The 6629-nt window shown below is 41.1% G+C and overlaps 1 long non-coding RNA gene across 2 annotated transcripts; it reads right to left on the reverse strand.

Moving 5' to 3' along the window:
• Positions 1-4873: 4873 nt before the first annotated feature.
• LOC134325110 (uncharacterized) lies at positions 4874-6083 on the reverse strand. Of its 2 annotated transcripts, XR_010014258.1 has the most exons (3): positions 6058-6083; positions 5319-5452; positions 4874-5159 (listed from the first exon to the last, which is right to left on the reverse strand). It is a non-coding gene; the product is annotated as an uncharacterized LOC134325110 (long non-coding RNA). The 2 variants fall into 2 exon arrangements; XR_010014257.1 differs by lacking the exon at positions 6058-6083 and having other exon boundaries at positions 5319-5874.
• Positions 6084-6629: the final 546 nt, after the last annotated feature.

The raw sequence follows: 6629 nt of genomic DNA on the forward strand, positions 1-6629 counted from the left end.
CTATTATCTGTAATTATTTCATTTGCAATTACTGTTTTGCATGCCAGTGACCTGATATTTAGAAGTCCTAACTTTAGTTTAGCCATACTATGGTTTTCATGATGCTCATTTAGATTAATTTTAATTAAGTTATTATGACATACTTTTTGATTTTGTTTTGGCTTACACCTGCCACGGTAAACAGACACAGTCTCAATGGTTTGTGACCTAAGGATTCCAGGTGACGTCCGATGGCGACTCGCAGACAGTCGGTTAGGCCTGTTTGTCTGCTGCCTGGTCTTGGCTCTGGATAGTCATTTAACACTATCTGCCGCTACACTAACGCGGTGGTAAAGCCTGTCACCTATGCTGCAAGAAATGCGAGCAGCACCCTCCCACGTGGGGTGGACACCATCCCGCTTCAAAAGACCAGGCCTTCCCTCAAAGGTGGACCAGTTATCTACAAAATCAATGCAGTTTTCTGAGCACCATTTAGACATCCAGCGGTTCAGCGACAACAACCTGCTGTAGGTTTCGCCACTGGGTCGAATCGGCAAGGGGCCAGAGCACACTACTGCATGCAAGTTTGTGTTTGTGTATTAGTGTGTGTGTGTGTGTGTGTGTGTGTGTATGTTCAGATGCATGTGTGGCTGTGTTAGTGTATGTATGTGTAAGTGTGTGTGTGAGTTTGTGTGTGTGTGTGTGTAGCATGTGCAAGTGTGGCTGTTAGTGTATGTATGTACAGTGTATCACAAAAGTGAGTACACCCCTCACATTTCTGCAAATATTTCATTATATCTTTTCATGGGACAACACTATAGACATGAAACTTGGATATAACTTAGAGTAGTCAGTGTACAGCTTGTATAGCAGTGTAGATTTACTGTCTTCTGAAAATAACTCAACACACAGCCATTAATGTCTAAATAGCTGGCAACATAAGTAAGTACACCCCACAGTGAACATGTCCAAATTGTGCCCAAAGTGTCAATATTTTGTGTGACCACCATTATTATCCAGCACTGCCTTAACCCTCCTGGGCATGGAATTCACCAGAGCTGCACAGGTTGCTACTGGAATCCTCTTCCACTCCTCCATGATGACATCACGGAGCTGGTGGATGTTAGACACCTTGAACTCCTCCACCTTCCACTTGAGGATGCGCCACAGGTGCTCAATTGGGTTTAGTCCATCACCTTTACCTTCAGCTTCCTCAGCAAGGCAGTTGTGATCTTGGAGGTTGTGTTTGGGGTCGTTATCCTGTTGGAAAACTGCCATGAGGCCCAGTTTTCAAAGGGAGGGGATCATGCTCTGTTTCAGAATGTCACAGTACATGTTGCAATTCATGTTTCCCTCAATGAACTGCAGCTCCCCAGTGCCAGCAGCACTCATGCAGCCCAAGACCATGATGCTACCACCACCATGCTTGACTGTAGGCAAGATACAGTTGTCTTGGTACTTCTCACCAGGGCGCCGCCACACATGCTGGACACCATCTGAGCCAAACAAGTTTATCTTGGTCTCATCAGACCACAGGGCATTCCAGTAATCCATGTTCTTGGACTGCTTGTTTTCAGCAAACTGTTTGCTGGCTTTCTTGTGCGTCAGCTTCCTTCTGGGATGACGACCATGCAGACCGAGTTGATGCAGTGTGCGGCGTATGGTCTGAGCACTGACAGGCTGACCTCCCACGTCTTCAACCTCTGCAGCAATGCTGGCAGCACTCATGTGTCTATTTTTTAAAGCCAACCTCTGGATATGACGCCGAACACGTGGACTCAACTTCTTTGGTCGACCCTGGCGAAGCCTGTTCCGAGTGGAACCTGTCCTGGAAAACCGCTGTATGACCTTGGCCACCATGCTGTAGCTCAGTTTCAGGGTGTTAGCAATCTTCTTATAGCCCAGGCCATCTTTGTGGAGAGCAACAATTCTATTTCTCACATCCTCAGAGAGTTCTTTGCCATGAGGTGCCATGTTGAATATCCAGTGGCCAGTATAAGAGAATTGTACCCAAAACACCAAATTTAACAGCCCTGCTCCCCATTTACACCTGGGACCTTGACACATGACACCAGGGAGGGACAACGACACATTTGGGCACAATTTGGACATGTTCACTGTGGGGTGTACTCACTTATGTTGCCAGCTATTTAGACATTAATGGCTGTGTGTTGAGTTATTTTCAGAAGACAGTAAATCTACACTGCTATACAAGCTGTACACTGACTACTCTAAGTTATATCCAAGTTTCATGTCTATAGTGTTGTCCCATGAAAAGATATAATAAAATATTTGCAGAAATGTGAGGGGTGTACTCACTTTTGTGATACACTGTATGTGTAAGTATGTGTGAGCTTATGTGTGTGTGTTTGTACATGTAAGTTTATGTGTGTGTGAGTGCATGCAAGTTTGTGTTTGTGTATTAGGGTGTGTGTGTGTGTGTGTATGTTCAGATGCATGTGTGGCTGTGTTAGTGTATGTATGTGTAAGTGTGTGTGTGTGAGTTTATGTGTGTGTGTGTAGCATGTGCAATTGTGTATGAGAGGCCGTGTAGGCCATAATTCTAAGTTGATTTCTCTCACACACACCATCATACTCTCTCACACACACTATCATACTCTCTCACACACACCATCATACTCTCTCACACACACTATCATACTCTCTCACACACACCATCATACTCTCTCACACACACCATCATACTCTCTCACACACTATCATACTCTCTCACACACACCATCATACTCTCTCACACACACCATCATACTCTCTCACACACACTATCATACTCTCTCACACACACCATCATACTCTCTCACACACACTATCATACTCTCTCACACACACCATCATACTCTCTCACACACACCATCATACTCTCTCACACACTATCATACTCTCTCACACACACCATCATACTCTCTCACACACACCATCATACTCTCTCACACACACTATCATACTCTCTCACACACACCATCATACTCTCTCACACACACTATCATACTCTCTCACACACACCATCATACTCTCTCACACACACCATCATACTCTCTCACACACACTATCATACTCTCTCACACACACCATCATACTCTCTCACACACACCATCATACTCTCTCACACACTATCATACTCTCTCACACACACCATCATACTCTCTCACACACACCATCATACTCTCTCACACACACTATCATACTCTCTCACACACACCATCATACTCTCTCACACACACTATCATACTCTCTCACACACACCATCATACTCTCTCACACACACCATCATACTCTCTCACACACTATCATACTCTCTCACACACACCATCATACTCTCTCACACACACCATCATACTCTCTCACACACACTATCATACTCTCTCACACACACCATCATACTCTCTCACACACACTATCATACTCTCTCACACACACTATCATACTCTCTCACACACACCATCATACTCTCTCACACACACCATCATACTCTCTCACACACACTATCATACTCTCTCACACACACCATCATACTCTCTCACACACACTATCATACTCTCTCACACACACTATCATACTCTCTCACACACACCATCATACTCTCTCACACACACCATCATACTCTCTCACACACACTATCATACTCTCTCACACACACACCATCATACTCTCTCACACACACTATCATACTCTCTCACACACACTATCATACTCTCTCACACACACCATCATACTCTCTCACACACACCATCATACTCTCTCACACACACTATCATACTCTCTCACACACACCATCATACTCTCTCTCACACACACCATCATACTCTCTCTCACACACCATCATACTCTCTCACACACCATCAAGGTGTTAAAAGGAGGCCAGGAAGGAGGACAGGAAGTCAGATTGGCTTACAGCTGTAAGAACAGAGCCTGCACATAAATTGGTCTACAAAAAACATTTAAATCTGGCAGCAGACCTTTTAACAATGACTACACTTTTGTTGAGCTTTGTTGAACTAGCCATGATATTTCTACTTTCTACCTTTTTTACAAGGTCACTTTGGTTTGTGGAAATAAATGGTAATGAAGAGGACATGTTTTACTATTTTTGTCCATCACAATGAGATGCATTTAGAACATTGAAAGGAAAACTGACAGCATGGGACATACCAGCATGATTCTGGAAATATTATTTTGTGAGCTTAATGGATAAACACTGACAACTTTTTACTTTCTTTTAATTAGCCCGCAGTTAGAAGGAGGTGACAGTCAATGAAGTTTGTGTGCACTGGAGGCACATTATGCATGTTTTTGTTCCCTAAAAAATTTATAGGAAAACTCAAGATCAGTAGAAATTAGACATAGGGATATATTTTCTCCAAGATTACCTCCAACAATCAGAACTGGTCATCCTACATAAACAAATTACCTTCGGTTTGTCTCTTGAAATTCGTTGCTAAAGAATAGCTGTATGCTTTGGAATCATCAGGAGGAAATTATACAGGCACAAATAGCAACTTCAAATTGGTTAACTGACGTGTGTGTGTGTGTGAGAGAGAGCATACAGCAATGTCTGCGACTTTGGCTGACATTGTTAATAAGATTCTTCAAATCACCCCAAATGCAGATGAAAGGTACGTGCTAGGAGGACAACAGTCTTGCAACATCAGAAAACAGCGCTGGCATGCGCTGCAGGTGCTGGACCCAAATGGACATGCCTTCCATCACGGGTGTGCAACTGGCCAAAGAATTTACAATGTTCAAATTCCAAATTAGTTATGGTTATTAGAGTTATTTGTGATAGTAATTAAAACGTCATAATGTACTTCTGATAAATGAAACAATGCAGTAATGTTAAAAAAAAAAAAAAAAAAAAAAACGAGGACACCCCATATAATATTAAGATATTTATTATCAAGTTATGGACAGGTCAGGAAATCACTATTATACTGGTTAACAAAGATCTTGTCCCAAGCAAACAAATGTTTCTTATTTATTGTTGCATGCAGAAACCAAATATTTCAGAACAGTCTCAACAGCAAATAATCTGTCACTCAGGTGGATTAAGGTATCCTTAGTCCTTGTAGTCATACAATGACTGGTGTGGTACTTCTGTGGTCACTAGATGCTGTTGTCGTGTCAACCTCCACACCACTGTCCTCTAAATCTGTGGTGACAAACTAAAAACAAACAAAACAAACACACCCACACAATGCATTTAGAAAATGTTGGGGGTTAGCCTATTGCCAAACCATGAAATCTAAATGCTACAAATTACTTATTATTATTAATAATATGCAATATAAACATACTGCTTACATTATTTTTAAATAACTTACCGTAAATGTGTCATTGTCTAATGTACACTGCCTTTGATGTAAATGTATTGTCAATCATGAAGCCATTTAGTTTCTGGCCCTCGTGCAACTTTGGTGAAACCAGTTTGTTTCCTCATGCCATCAAAAGTTCAATACTGAAATCACAAAAATTGAATTTAGTTTCAAAACCAGTCTATAGCAATTCACCCAATACAATCAAATATTTAGAGAACAGTTACTCAAGAGAGCTTGGTCTCAATCTATAATGAATTACATTTTCTGTAATAAAAGAAAGATAACAAACTTTAATAGTACAAGTGACTAAGTTAGAATGAGCACTGAGACAGATTTTGAAATGTTAGACTGTAAGTCTGTAGCTTTCCATGTGCAGCAGCTTGTTTATGATTGTGTATACAAAATGAATCTATATTTTATTTTACTTATTAAGACCTACATAGGGAAGAGTCCAAAAGTTCCATGTAATTCGACTCGAATGTAGTGACACATTAATGTGGAGCAACTATAGCCATTAAAACGATAAAGTAATTTTATTTATTGTTCTTTAAGAAAGCTTCCAAAACAAAGTTTCTTATAAATGTGCTTTATGAGAACTCACTTACTTAGTTTGGCATTACTAGAACGTTTAAAACGTGTAATTTGCAGACGGTCCCTTACAAAGACGAATATTTATTAAATATCCCAATCTAAACCCGACTCTATCAGAAGCTAAATGAAGAGGTGAATGATGTAGTGAACTCACCTGTCCCCTGACTCTGGAGCCTCTGTTCTCTGTGGTTGAGGCTGATATGGAGCTCGCAGCACTCGGCTGATGGTTCGGATATAAAGCTTCACCGCATCTCTTCCTCCGCGACCGCGTTTAGACTCCTGTCGGGCTGTCGGGTTTAAATCCACATTTCTGACATGGATGTGGCAGCGGTGGAAAAGTTTAAAATGTTAACAGGCCGATGCTCCATTGATTCTCTCTCGGTCCACTATCCTCTCCTATCAGTAATAATGAGGAAGGCGGGACATGTCTGTGAAATCCCGCGTCTTCCACCAATCAGGTACTGAGAATTTAATATTACTTCCGTTTCAATCAAACTCGTTTCCGTATCAATCAAACTCTCTCACACACACTATCATACTCTCACACACACACCATCAAACTCTCTCACACATACAACTATTCTTATTCACATGCACTATCATTCTGTCTTACATTCACTATCATTCTGTTCCATAAACATGATTATTTGCATTCACATACACTATTTATTACGCTTACATATAATAATATTCTCTTACACATACAGTAGATCTTTGTTTTACATA

This window comes from Trichomycterus rosablanca, chromosome 1 (genome assembly GCF_030014385.1).
Source record: "Trichomycterus rosablanca isolate fTriRos1 chromosome 1, fTriRos1.hap1, whole genome shotgun sequence".
NCBI classification, from domain to species: Eukaryota; Metazoa; Chordata; class Actinopteri; order Siluriformes; family Trichomycteridae; genus Trichomycterus; species Trichomycterus rosablanca.